Source organism: Beta vulgaris, chromosome 3, assembly GCF_026745355.1.
Source record: "Beta vulgaris subsp. vulgaris cultivar EL10 chromosome 3, EL10.2, whole genome shotgun sequence".
Lineage (NCBI taxonomy): Eukaryota > Viridiplantae > Streptophyta > Magnoliopsida > Caryophyllales > Amaranthaceae > Beta > Beta vulgaris.
The window spans coordinates 27,317,252-27,345,136 of NC_079204.1; the positions used below are offsets into that span (position 1 = coordinate 27,317,252).

General features: G+C 37.3%; 2 long non-coding RNA genes across 3 annotated transcripts; one reads left to right on the plus strand and one right to left on the minus strand.

The window, feature by feature from the left end:
* Window positions 1-12,231: 12,231 nt before the first annotated feature.
* LOC109136425 (uncharacterized) lies at window positions 12,232-13,013 on the minus strand. Its single transcript, XR_002041344.3, has 2 exons — window positions 12,751-13,013; window positions 12,232-12,642 (listed from the first exon to the last, which is right to left on the minus strand). It is a non-coding gene; the product is annotated as an uncharacterized LOC109136425 (long non-coding RNA).
* A 9,102-nt stretch (window positions 13,014-22,115) lies between these two features.
* LOC125496020 (uncharacterized) lies at window positions 22,116-27,331 on the plus strand. Of its 2 annotated transcripts, none has more exons than XR_007272672.2 (4): window positions 22,116-22,529; window positions 24,897-25,088; window positions 25,241-25,308; window positions 25,729-27,331. It is a non-coding gene; the product is annotated as an uncharacterized LOC125496020 (long non-coding RNA). The 2 variants fall into 2 exon arrangements; XR_007272673.2 differs by having other exon boundaries at window positions 22,118-22,529; window positions 24,906-25,088.
* The last annotated feature ends 554 nt before the right edge of the window (window positions 27,332-27,885 follow it).

Below are 27,885 nucleotides of genomic sequence, written 5' to 3' on the forward strand. Positions count from 1 at the left end.
GAAGTTGCTAAAGCTACGTGGGATAATGGAGAAGATCTTGAGAAGATCGTGGAGAAGAATACGAGAAGAAAAAGGTCCCTACAAATAGAGTTTTGTAATGATCTTGAAATATACTTTCAGAATTTTATGTAATATTCTTAGAGAAAGTACATTCGATTTTCTTCTTCTTAGAAATTGATGTATTATAGATTGGGTTGAGTGAATCTAAGTCTGTAATCATTTTTGAGAGAAAAGAGAAAGAGAAGAGAGAAAGAGAAAAGACTTTGAGTGAAGTCAAGGGAGAAGTCAACTGTTCGGGGGGCACTAGTAGAAAAAGCATGATTTGCGTCCCCACATTTGCGTCGCATAGACACGAAAGTGACGCAAATTACTTTTGTGCGTCGTAGGCCAAAGAGCAATCGACGCAAAACACCAATATTCATATCAGCATACGAGCTATATGTGTCGCACTTTATCTAAGTGCGACGCAGATTAGCTTTGTGCGTCGCACCTAGCTAGGCGTGCGACGCAAATGGCGCTTCTCAATTTGGAGATTTAAGCCCAATTTGCGTCGCACATAGGCCTCCATCCGACGCACATTGGGCTTCCAAAATAATAATCCATCCGCGCCCACCTAACCCTAAATTCTTTAAACCCTCACACGCCTCTCAACTCAGCGCCTCTCTCACTCTCTCTTAACTCAGGGCCTCTCCCTCTCCTCTCCTCTCCTCTCTCTCTCTCAACTCAGCGACTCTTCCTTTCCTCTCTCTCTCTCTCAACTCAGCGCCAAGGTGTGCAGCGATCGTCTTCTCCGGCCATCTGCGTTCGTCGCTTGATTTCAGTTTGTTCGCCGGCCATCTCCGTCCGTCTTCTCCGGGTCAAACTCCGGCAACGACAACAACAAGGATAGAATTTTTCGATTTTTTTTTTCTCATTCCCTTTTCTTTGAAATTTTCTGAGGAATGTAGTTGTGTTTATGCAGGAATTTAATGGCAAAGCAAGACATGTCTGAGCTTGGGTTTCACAAGGATAATCACGTCGCACAACTTTCTACTGATGGTGTCTTATTTTTTTTTCGGCGACTACACAGGTACGATTTTTTTAGGGTTTTTTAGTAGAAATCGCCATTCCTGTGCTGATTCGTTTAGGTTTCTTTTTTTTCAATTTTTAGATTTGATTTTCATTTTTAATTTTTCGATCTAAAAAATGCTTTTTTTCATTTTTAGATCTAAAAACTAAAAACTTTCTACTGATGACCTTTCATTTTTTTCATTTTTTTCATTTTTTTTCGTTTAAAAAACACAAGCAGCATGAGGAGGAAGATTGAATTAGAGCGGCAGCAGCAGCGCCCACAACAACAGTAGCGGCAGCAGCCACGAACAGATCTAGAATGCAGTTTTGGTGGTTCACGAAACATTGCAACGAGCACTAATAAACTTTATATTTCGCTCCTTAATTCGATTTAGTTAGAACAATCTTGTATTTTATTGTAATTTCGATTCAGATTTGCGTTCCTCGCTCATTTCATTCTTGTACTTCTTTGGATTCAGATTAATGCATCAATGGTTTTGTTCTTGTATTTCTTGTTTGTATATAAAATTACTTCTGTGTATTTCATTTTTATTTGAATATGAAATTTTTTTTGTAATAAAATTACAAATTTGCGTCGCACATTCAGTACTGTACGACGCAGGTTCTATTTTTTTGTATGATTTGCGTCGCACTCTATGCGATGTGCGACGCAAATTCCCCTTATAGTTTGTAGTTTGTGGACTGTGAAGAGCAATTTGCGTCGCATCGTATACAACGTGCGACGCAAATAGATAAAATATCTGCGTCGTTTCTATATACGACGCAGATCGTATCTGAGTCATTTGCGTCGATGGCTTTGTCGTCGCACCCGGGTCCGACGCAAATAGGCGCCTCACATCCGACGCAAATTGCCTTTTCTGTACTAGTGGGGAACATGCTGACAGGGAACCAGTTCCTAGAGGAACAGAGTTGGTCCAAGTTTAGGTTGTACAAAAGAGAGTCTTTTGGCCTAAAAGTTATTAAAGAGAATTGAGTTAAAATCCCTCGTGGTCAAGGTTTTTCTTCCTATTGGGCCTAGGAGTTTTCCTTGTAAAAATCTCGTGTTCCTAGTTCTTTCTTATTTCATGCAATTATTTCTTTCTTACTTAATCATTCTTTATTTCCGCAAAAAGTTTGAAAATCTCTTCAACTACAATTCACCCCCCCCCCTCTTGTAGTTGCTTAAGTGTTCGTCCAAGACTAACAATTGGTATCAAAGCCTATAGTTCCTCCAAAATCAGTTAACACTAAGGAGCTAGTTCCTGGAAAAGATGAACACATCGGGAGAAAAATTGGAATAAGGTTACTCAACTTAGTGTCCTCCAATGTTTAATGACAAGTATTATCCATACTGGAAGAATCGTATGGAAATATTTATCAAGGCCGAAAATTATCAAGTTGGAGAGTAATAGAGATTGGTGACTTCGAAGTCACAGAGAAAAATGAAAAAGGTGAAGAAATCCCCAAGCCACTCTCCAAATATGATAAGGATGACTTCGACAAGATGGAGATGAATAACTTGGCCAAAAGGATTCTCCACTGTGGTCTTGGTCCCCATGAACATAATCGAATCATGGGATGCAAATCAGCCAATTAAGCAAATGTGGGAACTTCTTCAAGTTACTCACGAAGGAACAAACGAAGTCAAGTGATCAAAGATTGACATGCTCATGCACAGATATGAGCTATTTCAAATGAAGCCTAAGGAGTCTGTTCAAGAGATACTCACAAGATTCTCCAACATCATAAATGAACTTGAATCTCTAGGAAAGATCATTACTCCCGAGGAACAAGTACGAAAAGTTCTACGAAGTCTTCCTCGGGATGAAAAATGGATGGCGGAGCTCACTGCCCTGCTTGAAACAAAAGATTTCACCACATTCAATATCGAGCAACTTTCCGGTTCCTTATTGACTCATGAAATCCATCTAGGAACTCATGAAGTTGAATCTAGTAGACCTAAGGCTTTGGCTTTCAAGTCCGATGATCTGGAGGATTCAGAAACTGATGATGAAGAGGCAGCACTGATAGTGAAAAGATTCAAAAAGTTCTTCAACAAGAACTACAAAGGGAAGAACGTTTAAAAGCCAGGAAAGTTAAGATGTCACAAGTGTGGAAGTCCGGATCACTTCATAAAGGAATGCCCTCTCTGGTGAAATGAAAAGAGCAAAGGAAAGTACAAGGAGAAGGGAAAGGAACAACAAAAACCTTTCTCAAAAGTTGATATGAGAAGGGTTATGGTAGCTGCCTAGGGAGAATCCGATTCAGACGAGGAGCAGGAACAACCAGAAGAGGTTTTTGTTGATGAACATTGTGTAGTAAGTAATGCAGGTACCATAAATGCGCAGCTGAATCGGATTCAGACGGGAAGGTAGGAAAGTCTAAGTCACATTCCATAGACAATATATTTTTGGTCGAGGGTTTAAAACATAATCTGCTTAGTATTTCTCAATTTTGCGACAAAGAGAACAGTGTAAATTTTACTGATGAACATTGTGTAGTAAGTAATGCAAGAACAGGTACCAAAATCCTAGAAGGAACAAGGAAAGGGAATACCTACGTTGTTGACCTCAACCTTGTTCCTAGGAACAATCTAACGTGTTTAAGTGTCGTCGACAATGAACCACTTCTTTGGCATAAAAGATGTGGTCACGCAAGTATGGCATTACTTCAGAAGCTAAGTGGTAAGGACTTGGTGGTTGGATTACCAACTATCAAAGTCACAAACCATGAAGTTTGTGGACCCTGTCCAAAAGGTAAACAAGTTAGATCCTCGTTCAAATCAAAGAAAATGGTAAGCAAACAAAGTTCCCTTGAATTGATTCATATGGACTTGTGTGGCCTTGTTCGAATTCAAAGTCGATCTGGTAAGAGATATGTGCTTGTAATTGTTGATGACTTCTCAAGATACACTTGGGTTATTTTTCTCCATAGCAAAGATGAGACATTTGATGAATTTGTTAACTTTGCTAGAAGAACTCAAAGAATAAGTGGTTTTAAAATTAAGCACTTGCGTTCTGATCATGGTAAGGAGTTTGAAAACTCCAAATTTGATGAGTTTTGCAGAAATGAAGGTCTTGATCACAATTTCTCAGCTCCTAGAACTCCACAACAAAATGGCGTGGTAGAACAGAAGAATCGCACTTTGGAGGACATGGCAAGAACAATGATCATAGCAAGCAACCTTCCGAAGAATTTCTGGGCTGAAGCAGTGAATCAACATGCTACATAATCAATAGAGTCATGCTAAGACCTATTGTCTTGAAGACCCCTTATGAGCTACTCAAAGGAAGAAAACCCAATATCTCATACTTTAGAATCTTTGGTTGTAAATGCTTTGTACATAACAATGGTAAAGACAATTTAGGAAAGTTTGATGCTAGAAGCGATGAGGCTGTTTTTATTGGATATGCTTTAAGTAGTAAGGCATATAGAGTTTACAACAAACGAATAATGTGTGTTGAGGAAAGTGTCCATGTTATTTTCGATGAAACTAACTCTCTGCAGGAACCAAGTCATGAAAATGACTTTGAAATAGGACTGACTCGTTTTGAGGAGTCAGTAAGCATTGATGAGGATCTAACACCTGTAGGAACCGACAAAAAGCATATTTTTGAAGAAGAGATAGCTGTTCCTGATCCTGTTATACAGGAGGAACAGGCACCAGAAACTCATCCAGTAGACGAGACAAATGAAGCTCCTCAATCTGGAGGAGCAGAGACAAGAAGATTTGAACCAAGACCTTGGAAACACTTAAAATCCCATCCATTGGATTTAATAGTAAGTGATATTGAAAATGGAACTCAAACGAGATTCCAACTGAAAAATTTCTGTGCTTCCCACGCCTTTTTGTTTATGACAGAACCACGAGATCACAATGATGCCCTACTAGAGTCTGACTGGATAAACGCCATGCAAGAGGAACTGAATGAGTTTCATAGGAACAAGGTCTGGCACCTCGAGACCAAGCCTAAAACCAAAAGGTGATTGGACTAAAATGGGTCTTCAGGAACAAGCTAGACGAGCATGGAACAGTCAAAAGAAACAAAGCCAGACTCGTAGCCAAAGGGTATAATCAACAAGAAGGTATTGACTTTGATGAAACCTTTGCTCCTGTAGCTAGAATAGAAGCAATAAGAATTTTGATTGCCTTTGCATCATTCATGGGTTTTAGGTTGTACCAAATGGACGTCAAATGTGCCTTTTTAAATGGATATTTGATTAAAGACGTCTATGTGGAACAACGTCCTGGTTTTGAAAATCCGGATCTTCCTAGTCATGTCTATAAGCTAGATAAATCTCTTTATGGGATTAAGCAAGCTCCTAGATCATGGTATGAAAGACTATCAAAATTCTTACTTTCTAATGACTTTAGACGAGGCAAAGTTGATAGGATCCTGTTACTGAGTTTTTCGCTCATTTTAGTTTTGTTTTTGTTTTGTAGTTTCTTCTGTAATTTGCAGGTTTGTATTGGGAGCTCATAGTGGATCAAAAGTAAAGAGTTGATTATGGAATTTTAAATATATTAGAGATTCGAAGTTAGATATAGAATATAAGTTATTGAATTTAAAGTCCTCATTTGGTGTTTAAGTATTATATTGTTTTGGGAATAAAGTAAATTGTAATCTGTTATTGGTTGTGAAGTTATTATGTTGTGGGCCCATAACCCACAGGTCGAGGATCGAGTAAAAAGGTTTTGTTTCCGCTGCGAGTAATTATTAATTCGAGGTTATTAAGCATTAATTGTAATGAGTGTATCTTAAGTATGTTTAGCTAGCCGCTCGGAAGTGTGGGCTGTTACAATTCCTCTATTCCCTGGTGAAGAATAGTCAGATGATGATGATCCTGGCATTGATGAAAACGAGGAGCCTGAAATCATCATCTGTTTCTCCCATCTTCATGTTTGTCAAATCAAGCAGTATTTTAAATTTCCCAGTAATTCTGATGGTAGTGCATAATTTAGAACATGTCTAGGAAACTATGTATTTGTTAACTTAGTTCAACTTAGTTAGTGAATATCTCCTTAAAAAGATGTTCATAATTAGATGAGATTATTTCATTATGAAATAATTTTTATTTTGTTATCCCATTTGTTAATGGATCTCCAGATTATATAAAATTTGTGGCCTTAAATAACATTGTTCTTAAAATGAACAGTAGACTCAAGGAATTGATCTTAAGCACAAATGCCTAAAAGATGGTATAGAAAGCTTTATATTTATCAAAAAAATTGATTTATTTTATATAATCTTAAAGCAACTGATAATAAAAAAAGGGAAAAATTTCTTTAAAAAGTCAAACATGCTTAACCAGTAACCAATCCTAGAAGTTATTACAGAAATAATCGTTAGACAAACCACTTGATAATTTAAAAAGGCATAGCTATAACATACTATCATAACATTTTCATCTTAAAAAATCAATATGAATAATGAAGCATATGCAAATTTGGTAGCTGAATTTGATGATGACTGTTTTAATCATCGTTATGCCTTTAATGACATAGAAGAAGAAAAGGGATTATTTATTATAAACGAAAGATTCAGATGGATATAGAAGATGCCACAGTTTTTGGAGATAAACCTGTCATAGAGCCAGAAGACCGTGAAGTAGTCAAGTCAAGCGCTACGAAGGTTAGTCCTAACATGAAAATCTTATCCACCTACATTTGGCCTAAGTTGGAAGAAAAATCACAAGACAAACTACTAACAGTTTGCAAAAAGTGGGGAAAGGAGATCTCCACCACCTTTAACTTCTCAAGACCTTAAAGAATGATTTAGATGTATGCAAAGAATCTAGTTCTTTCTAGTACCAAGTCCTCCCTTAAAGTGGTTAGGATGGAAGAGGTTCAAACAACTTCAAGGGAGAATAATTCACTTTAAATGTTTATGTGAATTATGGAAGCTGCTCATCCAAGAAAGACACTTCCCTTCATGGATGTTCACTGTACTGGTTGATAGGAGATATATTTGGGATGACAGTCACCAACGAAATCTCTAGAAACAAGATTCAAGTACTCCCTATAAGATGACTATTACTTTGGAGTTATCAGGAAAATTGCAAGGTATGAGTTAGAAGTTAGAGAGATAATAAAAATATTGTGTGGGGAACATTTCAAATTGTGTCTCTAGATACAACTGTTTTTAATTAAAATATTCTTAGTGACTCTATCTCCAAGAAGATAAATAATAGTACACATGGAAAAATATTGCCTCAAATGGTAGTCTTGTCAATAATATATTTAATCAACATGATTAATTTTCTCTAGCACAAGTTTTTTATTCGCCAAATTAAATCAATTATAAGCATATTTATTGACTGTATTCCCTAAAATAAACTATTTTTAGTTTCCCACGAAATTAAACGGTTAGGAAATAACTATAAAATAATTAAAGCACCTAAGTATTTATATAGGTGATCGCCAAAGGATCTTAAGCTTCAACCAAAATCATATATCTTCCCATGTTTTATCAACCTGCTCCAAAAGATATGCCTTACCCATTAAAATGATCGAACCACCACAAAGCATTGAATATCATATTTGGAGATAGGAATGAGTTTAATAAGCATAACTCTGCAAAATAGACCTCCTCTAACCAAAAATACTTTGGAGACAATCCTATTATGCAAAATAGAATCTAAGGCCTTCCAAATAGGGTCAAATCTTCTAGTAAAAGAATTGATATTTCCAAAACTTGAAAGGACTGACTAGGTGACGTCTCTTCTAGTTTGTAAATCATGGGGTAAAGTCATCACATAAGAGATATGAAATCTTAAGTCTTAACATCCCTTGGAGCTATCTGAAAAGTTAATTGTCAAAGGAACTAAAAAGAAGGTGAAGGTCTACAAAATGGTGGATGTATCATCATCAAGAGTCTTGGTACAATACAAATGTGCATGTCAGATTTGATATGATCTCATGACCTACAATATAAATCCTTGTTGGTTATCACCAAATAACCTTGGAAGTGTGAATCTTGAAGAAACTTTATTAATAGATTTCACAACAGCCAGAAAGAAAGGTGAAGGAATACATGAAAGATTATTCTTCCCAACTACTTTTAGTCATCCAAAAAGATCATTTATTGATTACCTTAGAACAATGGAAGAAGTCACATTCAGAATACTACTAGATGACATTGGTTATAACCATTAGAAGTCCATTTCTACTTATAATTTGTGTAGTGCTGAGTGCATCACTCCACAAATTAGGAGGGTAGTTTGTTACTACCATTTTTGGATGTCAAGTAACATTTATTGTGGTACATTATTGAATCGAACCTTAAAAGGTTTAATTTGTGCTTCAACATAAGGGCCCAATAGAAGTATAAAGCCCATTAAGTGAAGTCAACAGAGGTCGAAGTCAACAAAATCCAAAGGAAGGTTATCAAGATTATCAAGAGAAGAAATTCAAAGAATAACAACAAAGAAGATGATCAGAGGACGGTTCAATATGAAGACAAATGTGCATTAAAGAGCAACAGTTATTTAGCGCCAGGTTATGGTTAAGGTTTGAAAGAAATCTGATTCAAACATTTTTCCTCACCACCATGCATGGAAGTTACATGTTATGATTCTATATAAATAGAGAAACTATTATTAAGAAAACACAGACACAATCCATCGAACTCTAGCATTTCTTAATTTTCTAGCTTAGCACTAGCATAGCCTAACCCCCGTATGGGGTTGTAGTTTAGTTTCTTAGATTTAGCTCAGGCATCCAGGCATGTTTTGGCGCCATTAGGCAAGATATCAAATTCTCCAGTTGAAGCAAGTAACCATGGAGGTAACAACATTCGTGTCTCCTCTCACTAGTAGAATATTTGATTATTACTGCGGTGGTGTGCTGTGGTTTTACCCATACGAAGCAATATATCATGTTAAAAGAAAAGGAAAAAGATAAAATCATCATATTACTGTGGTTTCTGACAAGAACCGCAATAATATATTAAAATATTATATTTTTTAATAATATTAAACATATTGCTGCGGTTCTTATAAAAAACCCGCAGCAATATACTTTTATAATTTAATACTTCCTCCGTATCAAATTAAACGCAACAATTCCCTCGACACGGACACCTAGACAAAATTTCTTAGTGTGTGATTAACTAAGGTAAAGACAAGTGTTTAGTGTAATTAACCACCACCAAGTACCACCACCAAGTACCACCACCAATTACCACCACCACATATTGTCGCCACCACCAAAACACCACCACCACCACCAACACCAACACCACCGAAACTAAACCACCAACACCAAAATTCAAAATCAAAAATCAACTAAAAACCACCACCCACTGTCAAAACACCGAGAGAAACAAATCAAAGAGAGAGAAGGAGATCTAGTGGTGGATTTCGGCTGGAGGTTAGAGATCTGGTGGTGGATTTTGACTGGAGAGAGAACAAAGGAAGATGGAGGTGAGAAAACGACAAGAAAGGAGGTTTTCGGTGGATATTGGCTGCTGGTGGAGGTTTTTGATGGATTTTGGTTGCTGGTGGTGGAGGAGATTGAAGACATAATGTGATGATGGTGGTGGTTGGTGGAGGATATCGAAGGTGATGATAATGCTGGTGGGGGACGCTGGCGAGATTTGTGATGGTGGTGGTAGTGGTGGTGTTGGTGGAGAGAACAATGGTGATGGCAAGAGGATGGAGATGTGACAGGAGAGATAAATGGTGGTGGGTGGTGGAGTGAAGGTGGTATTAAAGGGATGGAGGGGTTATATTTATGTTGATTAATTGTGATTAGGTTTGTAATTAATTTGATTTGGGTAGTATAATATGTCTTTTAGTTTTTTGATACGGACTTTTTGGTAATTTAAGGGGTAAAAATCATACCAAAAATTGAAAGAAGAAAATTGTTGCATTTAATTTGAAAGAGCTATTTTTAGAGAACTGTTGCATTTAATTTGATACGGAGGACGTAATAAAAGACACTATAGGGTTTTTTGTTAAGTTGAGCACTGTTTCATCTCTTTCCTTCACTCTCTTTCCTCTCAATCCTGTCACTCTCTTTCCTCTCAATCCTCTAAAACTATCCCTCCATTAGCCAAATTAAAACCTCGCAAACCCTAGCTTCAACGGTTCATCAGCCAAAACTTATCCTTTCACTCTCTCACATTTTCTCTCTTCATTTCCTCACACGTTGGTTTTCATTTTTTCTCTCTTCTTCGCCACCGTCGGAAATTATGTCGCTGCTTCGCGTTCAAAGATCTCAAAGAAACCCTCACTTTTGCTCCTCCTTTCTTCGTCTCTCACTTTCGCTCCTCCTTTCTTCATCGCACAAAGAAAACGGAAATTTTTATTAAGTCCATTTTACAAAAATCATAGTTGTACAACTTACGAGTTATATCCAGTTTATTCTCAATAAAAGATCATAAAATTTAAATCACAAGTTATGAGTTTTGAGATTTAGATAGAATTGTTCTTAGTGAACGACTTTGATAGTAATACGTAAAATATAGTTCATATTGCCAATTTAAAATATTGAACAAAATTTTTAGATATCAAGTCCATTTTACAAAAATAATAATTGTATCAGATAAGGATCATAAGATAATTTTGAATTAAACTCAATATATTTAAGATCACAGAATTTAAATCAAAAGTTATTAGTTTTGAAATTTAGATAGAATTATTCTCGTGTAGTTCTCAAAGTCTAGAAGGATTAACTAAGGAAATGACATCCTAATATGATACACTTGTACAACCTCAAGGAAAAGGATAGAAGGGAAGCAATGAATGCTAGAGACATGATGCAGCAATTCCTACACCTTGCTCGAGAGCATAACTACATCTATTGGATACGACAAGACGAGCAGACAAATGTGATGACACAAGCGTTCATGGTGCGCCCTCGATCGGAAGATATCCTCCTTACTTATCCGCGTGTTGATGGTATGGATGCTACATACAAAACCAACAAATATAACATGTCTTTTTTGGAGCTTATTGGGATGACACCTTGTAACAAGAAATTTATTGTTGATTATGCTCTGATGGCCAACGAAACAGCTGATTGCTACAATCGGATGTTGGAAAAATTTAGGTTGCTTATCAGGGTGAATGTTGTCCCTGTTACAGGGTGAATGTTGTCCCTGTTACACTATAACCGACCATGATTTGGAACTTATGAAAGCGGTACGGGAAGTGTTCCCTAACTCTGCACATTTGTTATGTAGATGGCATATTCGCAAAGATGTGCAGAGTAGAGTGAATGTCATCTTGGGCAACCCCGATGCTGGGCCGAGATTTTTGAAAAGAAGTTGGTATCCGATAATTAACTCCACCTCCCAGATAGGTTATATATCAGTCGTTTGAAATCATGAGAGATGTGTACAAACAATGGACAAGAATCATCGAATATGTTGAAACCACTTGGTTTGTGTACAAAGAGAAGTTTGTTCGGGTTTGGACGTATAGTGTTTTTCATCTTGGGAATATATGCACTAGTCGAGTCAAAAGTGCACACTCAGCTCTGAAATCTTGGGTTATTAGTAGTAAAGCTGCATTGGACGCCATATTTTAGCGAGATAGAAAATCAGGTGAAAAAAGTAGAGAATGACCCGGAAGAGAGTCGACGTCGGCATGGGATCTTGTACAAGAATGCGGCTTTGCATATGTTACATGGACGAGTTTCGCATTTTTGTTTAGAGCTTTTACAATGTGAGGAAACACGTGTGCGGGAGTTGGTTGATGAGGTCTATCAGCGTTGTGGTTGCTCGTTGAGAACCACACATGGCATTCCTGTGCATGCATGATACGCAGATGCTTGGAGGCGAAGCAGTGTATGTACCTGACATAGTTGCATCCTTATTGGACTACTTTGATCCTTGGTGATGGGGTGAACAACCCCGATTTTGTATATATATATATGGCTAGTGCCCAACATATGCGTACATTTGTTTAATGAAACCATTATCTCAAAAGAAGACATTCATACCGAGTCCACCATTCCTAATGAATAAATGGAAGCTAAGTATGTTGCGCCACCCCTCAACAAGAAAAAAAAAATAACAAGATAAGGATATTGCGTTTAAAAGTCCAAGCAACATCATAACCATGACAATTTACATTATATGGTTCGGAACTTCAGGTGCAACAATAAAATATGTAACTGCAATTCTAATTTGGAAAGATAATTTGTATGTTCACACGCATTTCTACTACTAAATCTTCGACATAGAAATATATATATTATGCGCTATCCAAAACATAGTGCATTGAATTGAAAAAGTATACATGGAGCATTGAAAGAGGAGTGTGGATTCATCAAAAATTATGGGTAGGTAACTTATTATTCTAAGTTGTTCGTTCACACAGCAATCACAAAAGAAACACTTACATAATTATAATATGTACCAAAATCACATTAATTTATAGTAATATGTACAGATCACCGAAATCATTGTAATCATTATCCTCTCTCATTTACTTGTTTGGGAGGTGTGCATAAGAGCTTGGGTTGTGTAGATGGTAATATTGCTGCAGGTTTATGTGATGACTCCACTAGTATTGACCACAAAACATGCACATCTTCATATTGGCAAGATTTCACATCCTCGTACAAAATGTAAATGCCTCTTCCTGTTTCATATTAAAACAACAAATTATTTAGAACATTGGTAGAAATTCATGAATTAAGAATGAGCAGAACTTACCCAATATAATAAAGGTTAAAAATATACGACTTACCTTTTTTCGGAGCCGAGTGGAGGCGAAACCATAGCTTCTTCAGTGGAGAGAAGAAGGATTGTAACCACCCCATTTAGATGAGAAATGGGTGTGGTACAAATTATAAATTAGGTGAAGCACTTCATAAAGGTGAGAGAGAGAGAACGAGAGAAGAGTTTGCTTAGACAAGGGTGAACTATTATATGGACTGTTCTCATTGTGGGTTGTTCTAGTAAGATATACCAGTATATTTTTCTTCCTTTTCCTTGCAATATAATCATCATCAGTTTTCTTTTTTTTTCTTTATTTGTCACATATTATAAAATTTTGGTGAAATGTCATTTTCCATGCCTTTTTCCCTTGTAAAAGAATACGTAACTCTGCCAATGAGCTGAGCTTTTGTACACTTTCACAGTTTCCTAACAAGGTCTTTTTTTCAACCTTTGGTGTTTTTATGTCCGTTGCCTTCTGCCTCAAGCTATTCTTGTTTTTTCTACGTGGCATAAGGATATCGTAATACTTAAAATTTAATTACTTCCTTTTTCTCCTCCTCCTATTTTCGCAAAGTAAGCAAAGGCTTTCAATAACGAGTACTGTTCAAGTATTCTTCATCTGCATCAACTCATCTGTTCCAAGGAGAAAGTATTTGCCCATATCCGATATGGGACTACTTTTTCCATATCGGATACTTGATATGATTAGATGTAGTCCAGATATGATTTAATAAAAAAACTAATATGAACCCGGTGCGTGTGCACCCGATCCATATCACGTGAGTTTATGATAGTGTATATTGATATGATATAGTGTATGTTAAAATGATATAATATATGTTAAAATGATATAGTGTATATTAAAATGATATAGTGTATGTTACAGTGATATAGTATATGTTAAAAGGATATAGTGTATGTTACAGTGATATAGTGTATGTTAAAGTGATATAGTGTATGTTATAATGATACAGTGTATGTTAAAATGATATAGTGTGTGTTAAAATGATATAGTGCATGTTACAATGATATAGTGTGTGTTAAAATGATATAATGCATGTTACAATGATATAGTGTCTGTTAAAGTGATATAGTATATGTTAAAGTGATATAGGGTGTGTTAAAGTGATATAGTGTGTGTTAAAATGATATAGTGTATATTAAAGTGATATAGTGTATGTTAAAGTGATATAGGGTGTGTTAAAGTGATATAGTATATGTTATAATGATATAGTGTATGTTAAAATGATATAGTGTATGTTAAAGTGATATAACGGGTCACGTGCCTGGGCCTGGTCCACACTATTTTTAGTGTGAACCGGGTCCACGCAAGTCGGATTGATGATTTAATAGCTAGCTGATATGATATAAGATTTCAACTAACAAGCTCCCAAAAAAAGAAAAATGAAAAACTAAAAAATTAGAATTTTTTAACATTACTTTTGTCATAAAAATTACATAAATGTCATGGTATTGACCCATATTGAATATGGGCATATCATTGCTCCTGTTCCAAGTCCACTAGAAAATTGATGATATAAATGTGTCACATCTACTCGAAGTTCATGCTACGCCGGTACTAATTAAAACAAATAAGCTATTCATACTATTTTTTAGGTAACAAGAAGTGTCGGCTCAAGGGGTCAAATAGTAAAGATTAAAATTACTCATTTTTTTGGGGGTGTTTTTTCTACATTATATATCCTTGTGTTTTTTTAACTTTGTGGGTTGTATGTTAACATTTTTGAAATTCTACATATTTCCTTAAAACTTACTTTTTTTTTAAGACAAAGAGCTCCTACCATTACTTATACGTCATCATTTTCGTTTTATTTTTGTAATTTAGTAGAACTAATCTAACTATTACGTAATTTAACACTTGGGGGAGTATTTACAAATTAGATTTGTTCCATTGGATTACAAATAGTAAATGAAAATTAATGATGTATAGCTAGAAGTAGAGACATTGTGTATTAAAAAAGTAAGTTTGAGGGTATTGTGTGGAATTTTGAAAAGGTTGGGGTACAATGTAAAAGGAAGTTACTATTTACCGCCCGTATAATACTTAAAATCATTCTTATTTTACTCAATATATTCCTAAACTACCCCTACAAATATCACCCACCCCCACTCTCACTCTCACTCACACTTACTATTCTCTCTCACCTCACTCCAACCTTCCCACCAACCACCACTACAACCACAACCATCACCACCACTACCATCACCACCACCACTATCACAACCATTGCACCACCGCAACCACCACCAACAGAACCGTCGGACCACCGCCACCTCCACCACCACTATTGCAAGCAGATCCGGTTAACCACTAACGTCACCTCAACCACCACCACCACCGCGAGACGTTAGCGAGGAGCATGGGTCCAAGGAAGAGGGTGAAAGAAGTTGGAGAATATATTATCAACCCAGGTAATGATTCTTTCCCATTCATATCTTTGCAGATTCGCCGGAAAAACCCACCACCACCACTGGCCATAAATTCGTTTATTTGGCTGCCGAGGAAACAATTTTTTTTTTCATTTCCCCGATTCCTCCATGATCTTCGTTTCCTCGGTGGAGGAAACGAAAAAACATTTCGTTCCCTCGGCGGAGGAACTGAAAAAGAGGTTCATTACCATGGCAGCCGGCAGTTTGAATTTTGAATTTTTAATTTTTTAAGATGTTGTTATGCGTTTTTTTTTTTATTTGGAATTTTGTTATATGTTTTTTTTTTAATTTTGAATATTTAGTAATATTAACATGTTAATTACTATGTTAGAACCTATTTCAGAGGATGCGCCTCATAGTCTGGGTTGGGATACCCAGGATGAGGAGGAGTTGGAAAACAATTTGAGTGGTGGTGTAGAGAAATCCACTTCCCGTGTGACTGTGACGAAGGGTGGAAGAGGGAGGTTTGTTTCAGAATCGTCAGGTTCCGAACGTAGTCAGACTTCGAGCAGGGCCAGAGCTGTTAGTGATACTCCCTGGTTAGTTAGGGAGTCTATGCCTGGCGGACCTATTGACGGCAGCGCGATTCCTAGTTATCCGGCACACCTCAGTGCACGTACCTACCATGATTTGTTTGCTGCTATAGTGATGATGTGCCATAATCGTTCTGGTGTGGTTGATACCTTGAAGAATTGGAACATCGATCCCCAGTCGCAGCTGCGTATACATGTGTCTTGTATTGCCCATCTCTCGTTCATTATCTATTCGCACTTTGATATTCCATTGATTTCAGCGTTCATAGAACGTTGGCAGCCCGACGAACATGTTTCACTTGCCTATAAGGGAGATGATGATCATGTTGCATGATGTTTGGCAAATTATACGAGTTCCTATCGATGGTTGAACAGTGAGGGGTGGTTAATCATCTAATTAGTTGTATGTTCGCTTTGAGGAGCTACTCCAGGTTACTCGTGATGAGCTATTTCAGGACCCATCACCTATTTGGAAGAACGGTGGCGTTACTGTTAGCGAGATCTTTAACAGATGCGGGCGTGCTGATTGTCCCGCTGATGTGAAGATCCGCGCTATTCTGCTCATCACACTTTGATGTGCGTTGTTCACTGATAAGAGTGGTACCAGGCTCGCTCCGCATAACATCATAGAGGACCTTGATTGGGTACATAATTATTCATGGGGATCAGCAACTTTGGCTTTTCTGTATCGTCAGCTAGGAGTGGCGACTAGGCAGTCGCAAAACAGATTGCTGCATGTCTCACACTTTTACAAGCTTGGATCATGTTTTTGGCCTCGGAGAGATAGTTTAGCGGTTTTTGATCACGATCCCCGGTGTAGGAAGTGGGATTATAACATCGTCAGCAAGGATCCTGATCGACTCCACTCGATACGCAGACGGTTGGACACCCTTCAGGCTTAGAGGTATGTAATTTATTCATTTATTAATGTACTCTAATATTAGTAGTACATTAAACTAATCAAATAAAATCAGCTTTTCAATTTTCAGGTCATTTGGATGCCATACGACGATGATCCTGCTAGGACGGTGCCAATGACGTTGTATGTTGGTTGCATACGCTACCGAGACATTGTTGAGCCGTACAACCCAGAACAAGTAGTACGACAATTGGGTTATGTCTAGGGTATTCCTGGTTCGATTCTTCAACTCAATTTTGCATACAGACCGACAAACACGAAGAGGTATGAGGTTGAGTTCAACGTTGTAGGAGCCGAGTCAACGTAGCAGCGTTTCAGTCGGTCTTTAAACATTCTTTGTGTTTTAGATTAGAGACGTGCTGGTCGTCCAGGATATTGTTCATCGGACTACATGGACTGGTATTCTACATATTCTCATCGGATTGTCGCTCAGGACATTATTGATCCGGCCCGACCCAACACTCCAAACACACACTATTTATCCATTTCAATTCTATATAACATTGTAATTTGTTTGGTATTATTGTTACCTAACATAACTAACTTATTATTTATGAGTTTTGCAGTGGATGGCCCGACATTTTGACTGTACGGGGGATTTGTTGAAGGATCGACATAACGAGCAACGGTCCAACACTTCGATGTGCTATGAGATAATGGACCAGATGGCTCAGGATTGGGATCGGGCATTGCAGTTAACACGTGATTGGGACAAGCGTGATGATGGTGACCTACACGAGTAGTTTTGATGAGTTGTACCGATGATGTAGTTTTGATGGTGTGATTAGATGTTTGGTTGGCGTACTACTTTAGATAATTTTGTTTGGTTGATGTATTGTTTATGCTAAAATTGAAACTGTATGTAGTTTTTATTGTGTGATATGATTTAATGTTGTGATTATCATGTGAATCTCATTTCTCCAACAAAATCTTAAGTTATGAATGCTATAGAATAATCTTATTCATAATGCTATAGATTAATAAAAAAAATATAGAGTTGTTATTTCTGAGTTCAAGTTAAAAATATTATGATCATTATAATGTAATAATCATTACAACAAATAAGTTACAAACTATAATATACAACAAAAATAAAATACACTAGGTAGTAGTGAGCAAATGGTCCCACAAATCGTGTCTCACATCATCTAACTTATCACATCCATCAACACTATCATCATGCATGTTATGCCATAGGTTGTGAATTGGTATGGGTGATCCGGGTGCCAACTCCAATCTGATATAATGTTGATAACTGCCAAGATGTACAATGACTAGTTCTCCTGTTAGACCAGTTGCAGCTGATCGAGATTCCCATGGAAGTACAATGACACACTGATAAAGGATTCCCCTTGCCCCAATCCAACCAAAATGACTACGACGTTGAAGATCTGAGCAATAGAGAACAAGTCTTGTGCACATACCATCCAATGCGCGTTTGCACACGATCCTCCTTTCCAGGTAATGCGCTTGATTGATGTAGGAATCTGATTATAGTATACATCTTTGTAAACTTCCGGATGAGCAACAATCTCATTTGCCATACTTGTGCGGACAAAACCCTAATGTTTTCCCCACTAAAAAGAGCATCTGCAACAGATCTAAATCCACAGTTACCGCCTGCCTTAATATTCGTCCAACTAACGATGTAATGACTAATAATCCCCGGAATAGACTTGTGAAATGGAAATACACTAAAACCATCATCATTATCCACGGTTTGCTGACCTACAATAATCAAATTATATTGTTAATATTATAATTACATAAGGATCAATATTATAATAATAAATACATATAATAAACAAACATATTACCTGTAGAAGTTGACATGCTCATAACTGAATCTATTAATCTGCTACCTCTCATTGACGACCCATAAGATGTGTACTCAAAACCACTCTTGTTGCTCTTCGTACTTGGATGGTTCTTTCGTGGTCTTCCTTTGGGGTTCTCAACGACATCAGGCTCAAAATCTGAGCAATTGGGATAATGCAGATGATCCTCGAAAAATTGTGTAGCACTCCACAAGATGACAGGATCACTATTTTGCACCTAATCAACTAAATCTAGGAAGTACTGAGAATCCTATGCTGCCTCAGTTACAAAATTGGGGTTGTTCACCCCATCACCAAGGATCAAAGTAGTCCAATAACGATGTAACTCTATCAGGTACATACCCTGCTTCGCCTCCAAGCATCTGCATATCATGCATGCACAGGAATGCCATCTGTGGCTCTCAACGAGCAACCACAACGCTGATAGACCTTATCAGCCAATTCCCGCACACGTGTTTCCTCACGTTGTAAAAGCTCTAAACAGTAATGCGAAACTCGGCCATTTAACATATGCAAAGCCGCATTCTTGTACAAGATCCCATGCCGACGCCGACTCTCCTTCAGGTCATTCTCTACTTTTTTCACCTGATTTTCTATCTCGCTATAAGCAATAGAATATATGGCGTCCAACACAGCTTTACTACTAATAACCCAAGATTTCAGAGCTAAATGTGTACTTTCGACTCGACTAGTGCATGTATTCCCAAGATGAAAAACACTGTACGTCCAATCCCGAACGAACTTCTCTTTGTACACAAACAAAGTGGTTTCAACATATTCGATGATTCTAGTCCATTTGTACATCTCATGTTTTCAAACGATCGATATATAACCTATCTGGGGGGTGGAGTTAATTATCGGATACCAACTTCTCTTCAAGAATCTCCGCCCAACATCGGGGTTGCCCATGATGACATTCACTCTACTCGGCACATCTTTGCGAATATGCCATCTACATAACAAATGTGCATAGTTAGGGAGCACTTCTCATACCGCTTTCATAAGTCCCAAATCACGGTCGGTTATGAGTGTAACAGGGACAACATTCACCTGGATAAGAAACCTAAATTTGTCCAACATCCAATTGTAACAATCAGCTGTTTCGTTGGCCATCAGAGCATAATCAATAATAAAGTTCTTGTTATAAGGTGTCATCCCAATGAGCTCCAAAAAAGACATGTTATATTTGTTGGTTTTGTACGTTGCATCCATACCATCAACATGCGGATAAGTAAGGAGGATATCTGTCGATCGAGGGTGCACCATGAACGCCTGTGTCATCACATTTGTCTGCTCGTATTGCCGTATCCAATAAATGTAGTTGTGCTCTCGAGCAAGGTGTATGAATTGGTGCATCATGTCTCTACCATCCATTGCTTCCCTTCTATCCTTTTCCTAGAGGCTCTACAAGTGTATCATATTAGGATGATCATGGGAAAATTTCTCATTAACGGCTTTCATGATACTAGCAGGCCTAACATCCGACTTAATCATATCGCAAGCGAAAACCTTTGCCACATGACTAAGACCGCTAACGGGACGGTGGGCCTCACGGTAATGAATAAACTCGTGAGTATGCATGCCACTTACCCCTTGATCTGCTTTGATCACCCATCCCATTTGATCAAGTAATCCAAAAACCTAAGCTTAATTTCTGCACTACATCCACATGCTTTTGTTTTCGTAGCTACACATTATGCTATGCTAAGATCCCTACCTTCACCTCGGTTACATCTCATATACATATACTCCCAACCATTAGATTCGAGTCTATAATTTGACGAAATTACCATCACAAACTGATTTCAAGTGCCCTAGATTTCACCCAAGCTTGTACTTCCTTTTTTTTCACCCAAATCATTTCATTATAAAACATGTGATTATAATCTATATAATCACCCCCAAAATCGGGCATATAAACCTATAACTTTTAAACATATAATAATCATTAACTAAATTTTTGCACGACGATTATAATTAATACCAATAGTACGCAAACATATTCATTTTCAACTTATAATTATACAATATTAATATATTTTCACAACAATAATCATAAACACATTTATTAACATACTACATTTAATAAATATAATTCCAAGTTATTATGTTACAAATTATTATATAAAACATACTAATTACCATGTTGATATCACTAAACGTTCGAAGTTATAATAAAAACACATAACAAAATTCGAAGATATAAAAAATACACGTAATAGTTAGTCACATAACATTAGAAATTCACAAAATTCAAAACTAGAAAATGAAAAAACACTTAGTCGCATAACATTCAAAATTCACAAAATGCAAAACAAGAAAACGAAAAAACACATTTTGGTACCATGGTAACGAAGTGTTCTTTTTGGTTTCCTCCATGGAGGAAACTAAAAAAAATTTCATTTCCTTAGTGGAGGAAACGAAATTCAAAATGTTACCAAGCATGGTGGCCGGAATTTTTTTTTCTAAAACTAACCATATTACGTCTGGATGATGATGGCGGTGTTGACGGTTCTTCGTCGGACATTGTCACAGTGGTTGTTGGCTGCGGTAGTGGTGGCTTCGATTATGGTGAAGTTGGCTCTCGATGGTGCTTAAGTTGCACCCTGTGGTGGTGGTGCTCAAGTTGGCCCCCGGTGGTGGTGGTGCTCACGGGTGGTGGTGGTGTTCAAGTACGACCAGAAAATGGTGGTGGTGCTGCTTAAGTTTGTGGTGGCGCTCAAGTTAGTGGTAGTGGTCAGGCAAGTGACAAAGTAAGTAGTGAGAGTAGATGAGAAGTGAGAGTTGAAGAATTGATGAGAAGTGAAAGTGAAATGGGAGGGGCAAGGGGAATGTAAAGGAAAAAAAAATGGCGATTTTAAGTAAATACGGACGGCAAATAGCGATAGGGATGTAAAAACTTGAAAAAAAACCAAATGTATAACATAGAAAGACTATTTTTTCCAACAAGGAGAGAAAATTTAGGATGAAACCTGAGTGGGAGGTTAGCCTAAAACATTCATGTGCATGATGAGGAAAAGCGAGAACAAGGGAGGGAAAGGGGGCGGGAATAAAGAAAAGAGGAGGTATCGTGGCTCTTGTGCGCCATGAAATTAGTCTCATAATTTCTTTCCTTAAAGCAATGGGAAAAATTAACCTTTCGAGATCTAATCTCATTGTTACATGCATCACAAATAAGCAAGTTAATGTTCCAAGGAGGCTTCTAAATATTATTAATAAAATTATCTCTATTGGAAAACCTCAAATAACACAAATAAACTGATCCGATTCTCACAAGACACTATTGGTAAAAAATTCATCTAATGCGGTCAAAATCGGACTTACTGATGCGATTTTGGTCCCATCAGATGGGCTCGCAACAGCTTCTCACTAACTGATGCGGTCCCAAAACCGCATTTGTTTCTCACTAACTGGTGCGGTTTTGGCAAGATCGCATCAGATTTTGGGGTCATGAATTTTTTTTTTTTTTTTAATTGCTTTGCACTGTAGATCTGCAGCAACAAACACTAGTGGAAAAAACTCCTTGTGCTACTTATCAAGTGCTTGGGTTGATTAATCAACCGGAGCACTTATTCACAAGTGCTCCGATTGACTAATCAACCCAAGCACTTGTGAAATAAGTGCTCCGGTTGATTAATCAACCCAAGCACTTGATTGGACTCTTATTTTCCCTCCCAATAAGAAGTAATTAATTTTCGACTCTCTCTAATTAAGCCCACTTCTCCCTCCCTCCCAATTACTTCCCTCAATTGGACTCTCTCAATAGATCCCTTACTCACGCCGTTCCTCCTTCGCACCCTCGTCCTTCACTAGTTCGCTTCCGCCGTCCCTCCCTCCTGCGTCCCTCGCTCTCTCAGTCATCCTCACTCTGTCGACCTCGCAATTGGTTCACTCATGCAATGGAATTCGCTGCGTGAAAGTTACTCCATCAATGAAGTTACGAAACTAGTTCTTGGTCGTGACTCGTACCACCACCATGGATGAGAACTCAAAGGTCTTCGTAGTCCGGCCTCCCTGGTTGCTCCATCAACGGGGACACTCCTTAACTCCAATCTCCCAAAATACAGTAAAACTCTTATCTTTTTTTCTCCGATTAAATTGTTGCGATTTTTCATGTTTCTTGCGATTAATTTTTAAGATCTATTTCATGTGTGATTATTCATATTCATGCGATTTATTGATTAATTTTATGCGGCTGTTATTGTATCATTTTTTTGGGATGTTCTTCGTCAAATAAACTTTTGATGAAATCTGGAATGAATAAAATCGCAAGAAATAAGAATTGAGAACTCTGGAGATCTGTCGCTTGGTTTGAAGCTTGTGAGAGATTTCAATTCTTTTGTAAATTGGATAAGTGTTATTATTAGTTATGAGTTATGACAAGGGAGAATTATATATTATATATAATTCTAATTGTATCTATTAACCATTACTCTATCAACTAAGATTCAGTTCTAGCAACCACCACAAGGTTGTTTTAGTTGAGATATCCAGAGTTAGTAACATAATCATCAACATATTCACCATCCTCATAAGTCATACCTCACCCCAACCAACACAAAGCTTTCCCCTTTTTTGTCTCTCTCCTCTTGATTTAAATATCTTGATATTTGGTCATTTTGAGGTGGGTATTTGGGGATTAAATTGGTAGTGAGGTTAACATCAATGATTGTAATATCAATGTAGATGAAAGACATAATTATGTGCTCCAATTGATAAGAGTAAGCTCTTTTGGAACTTGGGTTTTGGTTGCATTTGTGAAACACGTCTTTCCACAAGGAAATGGAGGTGAGAGAGAGAAGGAAGTAGAGAGTGAGGTGTTGGCCAACCTAGTAGTTCCACTTCTTTGATGGTGAACTCCAAGCAGAAAAGATAAAAAGGCATGTCATTTGGGAAAAGTAGATAGTAGAAAATTACTGCTACTTTTTTTTTGCTTTCCTCTTAGCACCAATGCCTTGATTTTGGTTTCCCCTATAATGTTTGCATTCTCTAATATGACTTGCGATGAAACTCTCAAGTCCCTGTTTGTCTGGTGAATATGTTTATGCTATTTAGGACTCGTCTTCACCCTTCTTAGATAAATTTTCTATATGCCTGATTAAGAGGGCGGCTATATATTTTGATGTAGTTGTTTTTTCAATTTCGGTGCATTATTCTGTGGACACTTTGAGCTGTGATCATTGACTTCCTTACATGGTACAAAATAGAAAAGATAAACAAGAAAGCGAGCTTCATGATTGGTTATGGAACTACTTTTCGTATAAAACTAGATTGTGACTAATTAGGATTCTTTTGTCTGATAGCAGTGTGTGTATTTTCTGTAGAAGAAAATGATAGAATTCATGACCAAGTGGGTCTGGTGGGTGATTGAGATCTCTACTCTAATTATTATGTTTCGTTGGTTTTCTCTATTTGAAATGGAGGTACAGTAGTTACTGGCATCTTGTAGGAAATGAAACCTTGAATTTTCTCTTCATCCATCAAATTTGTACTATTTTTTATTTTTTTCTCCTTTTCCCTATGAAAAACTGACAGAGGATCAAGTTGGACACCATATATGATTTACCCTTTTCTTGGCTTTTTCTTCACTTGAACATTATGGAAAGTTTTTACTATCCCTTTTCTTTTGCTTCCCTCCAAGGCTCTTTCACTTGGTCCATCTAGACATGTTTGATAGGTGCTTTTACAGTTTTGCTCCTAAACATGGGAAATTTGCTTTCATTTTCTTGCTAATACATTCTTACATTTTTGTATGCTGTGTGTTTTTCAAGTTAGTTTTTTTCATTTAGCATTGAATAGGTACAACTATCAAGGGTGCTTACTCTTCACGGAAACTCCTCGTAGTAAACTTATTAGACCTAGTTGCTCCATGTCAACTTTGATTTTACTTAATTTTTAAAAGTGGAGAGAAAATACCTGAAGTGAGTATGGATCCTTTGTTGGCACGGTCTTACCGTACATTACTTAGATTCTTCATTACACGTAAGTACTCGTGATAACTCCTCAACACTCAGACGACGTCGGAATAGATACTTGACACTTTATTCTAGACCAAATCATAAAAGTTTCCATTAAATGGTGAGTGTGAGTCTTGTAGACATACCTGAATCTGACAAGTACCCAAGTCTAAATAACATAAGTTTTAAATTAAATGACCTCATGAGTTATGTCAATTAATTGGAAAGAGCAGTAAAAGACTATGTTTGAAAGACCTCAATGAAAAAGACACAGTTCTCTGTTCCTAGGGGGTATAATATATCATTATAGTTGTACTTACATTATTTTGTCAATAGTTTAACAAGATAGGACCCTTCTTAAGCTAGGAACTAGAATTATGGAATCTTGGGTTTGCAGTGTTTGCTCTTAGAATATGGTTCCCCAGTTGGGTTAATAAGAAATTATATTTTCGGGGCATGTTTTGAATTTGTCATAGTGGGTGCAGTTTAGAAGAATGGTGATGGTGGGAGGACAGAGAAGGAGATGGTAATAGGTGAAGAGGATAGAGGTGATTGATTTGACAAGGTCAAAGAAGGTAGGGAGACATGATGGTGGTGGTGGTGATGCTCCAGTTGATCCGAAATGGGGCGACTCCTCCAGTTGATCCGTCCTTATCACTATCATTCAGGTGGACTAACTTGAAGTTGTTTTATATTAAGTTATCTCCGTGTAGCGTGAACTTGGAACTCATGGATTATTATCAGTTTCTTAGCATTACTATTTTATTGTTTAGTTTTGTTTTCTGATATCTAAGCTTTTGTATTCCGGTTTGTATAGCAGTTCAATTACGCATCCTCCAATTGCAGTTCCTCATTCAGGAGGTTTCGGCTTTGCAGCTTTGCAGCCAGGTATTTTAGATGGCCCATTATTGGTTGTTTCCTCCCCCCACCAGCGGAGTCATTACCTCTGATTGACTCTAACGTCTTTTTTTTTTTTAATGTGCATGGAGTATAGTGATGTAATTATTTCATTTATTTTTCTTATTCCTTCTCCAACACTAAAATAATTATGTTAGGGATCACAGTTATTATGCTCCTTGGAGCGATTTGTGAATATATTATAGCTGTTTATGTAAAGAGTATATTTTTTGTCCCTTGTTGCAACTTTTTCATTTTGAATCCCTCTAAATCGTCATGTAAGTATGTTGCTGCACCTGCACTTGCACCTACAATGTGTGTACCACACCCTGTTTCAGTTTCTCTTTAACTCTTTTAGCAGCCATGCTGCTCTCTACTTCGGGTGTGTTCTAACAGCAACAACATTTGCAGGTGAAAAGCGAGATTTAGAATTCCCGAGAGTGGGTTGGGGGTACTTGGAAAGAACTAAGAGAACGGGGAGAGGTTGCAGCATCCATGTTGTTTGAGTTTGTGAAAGAGGGAAGATGTAGAAATGATGGTAGAGACAATCATTTGCAAACTCTTGTTGACGTTCATCTTGAGTGTGATATGGGAAAAGATTATTCTTGTGGGGCTAAAGAATGTTCTAGTGTTATGCATATACATAAAGCATTCAAGAAGGCAAATGATTCAGCATTAATTGATCTCTCCAAAGATGACTTCCTTTCACAGTTAAAATGGAAACCTTCATGTAAAAGGAGGCGTAGTAGTGGGTTTGTCGTTCAGAAGCTGCAGCGTCGTAGGAGCTATGGGATCAACTCTGAATCAACAGTGTCTCATGAAAACCATTAAAAGTTCCTAATTCGTTCCACGTTGAAAGTTGAGAGAGGGCGTCACAAGTCTGCTAAGGTTGATCATGACAACTGCAAGTTCATAACTGACTCTCTTTTCAGCCCATCTGTAGTGTCGCCTTTAACCAGTCTGGTTATGTCCAGATGATAGTTTCCTTGCTAAGCTTGGGAAGCATAATATGGGCGATTAGGTCATAGCTTTTTTTCTTTGGCGTGCATCCTCGTGCAGTATTGCATCATTATGATGCTCCCCTTGACTACAAAAGTGACAGGGAAGCGGGCTGTCATCCCTGAAGATGATGCAGTGAACGAGTTCTCTCTCCACCTTGTATTAACTCTTATAACAAGGCCCCACTGGTGCGAATGGGCTGGAACTGATGGGCAGCAGGTTTTCAGTAAGATTTAGAATAACAGATACTGGTTCAGGTTGGTAGGATGTTAGATTTATTATTTATTTAGAATAACAGATAGTGGAGACTGATCTTCTTTTTTTTTACTTTATTTATTTTGCTTAGGTTTCTTGTAGTTTCTGTATATCAGTGTAGCAATAAAGATCACATCACTTCTTGTATAAAAAAAAAACAGCAACAACAACTTTTTTTTTTTATTAAAAATTATATGTCAAGTGCTCCGGTTGTTAGAAAAAACCGGAGCACTTAATTCACAAGTGCTCCGGTTTTCTCTTAACAACCGGAGCACTTAATGTATTTTGAATATAAAAAATTCACAAGTGCTCCGATTTTTAAGACAACCGGAGCACTTGTAAATTTAAGTGCTTCGGTTTTCAACCGGAGCACTTGAAAAATGTTCAAGTGCTCGTATGGGGTCTGCTACGGGTGAAATACGGAGCACTTGTAGCGTTTTTAACCGGAGCACTTGATGTTTTTTCCATAAGTGAAAGCATGACCAAGTCCAACGACAATTTTGAAGCTTGTGTACCACAAAGGTACACACACAAACACACAAACAAACACACACACACACACAATGTGTGTGTGTGTGTGTGTATATATATAATAATAATACATACGAAAATTTATATAAATTACATAAACTAAATCGAACTAAATAACAATACATATGAAAATGGAAAAAAAAAATAATCTAACTAAAAAACGTAAATTACATAAACTAAACGAAAATTATAAAAAAAAAAATGAACTAGATCTAAATAAAAATATAAATTACAGAAAATAAACGAAAATTAGAAAAAAAACTAAACAAAAGATTACAGATTCGACTAAAATTTTGTCTAAATTTTCGTCTAAAATATAAAACGAAAAAAAAAACCTTTCTAAATTCGACTAAATTTTCGTGCTTTGCCTTCGACGTTCGTTTCGTCCTCAATTCATCTTTGTCTTCGACTGGTGCAGACAACGACGTTCGTGAAGACTCGTGCAGACAGCGGCGGTTTCGTGGGTTTGAGATGGAAGAGGAGATAGAGGAGGGAAGAGGGGATTTGGGTTGAGTTGAGTGAGGAGAGAGAGGGGGCGCCATGGAGTGAGGAGAGAGGGGAGAGGATTAGGGTTTCAATGAGTTGAGTGGGTTGCGCTGGGATTATGGTGAAAGTAAATGGGCCAAGAGCCAAGGGTTGAGGTGGATTTCCGGTTTTTTTAGGACCGCATTAGATTTTCTTCCCACCTTTCCTTCCTATTTTTTTAATTAATTTTCTTGTGGTTTTGTAAAAATCGCATCTGTTACTAAGTGACAGATAGGATTTTTTCCACTAGTGAGACAA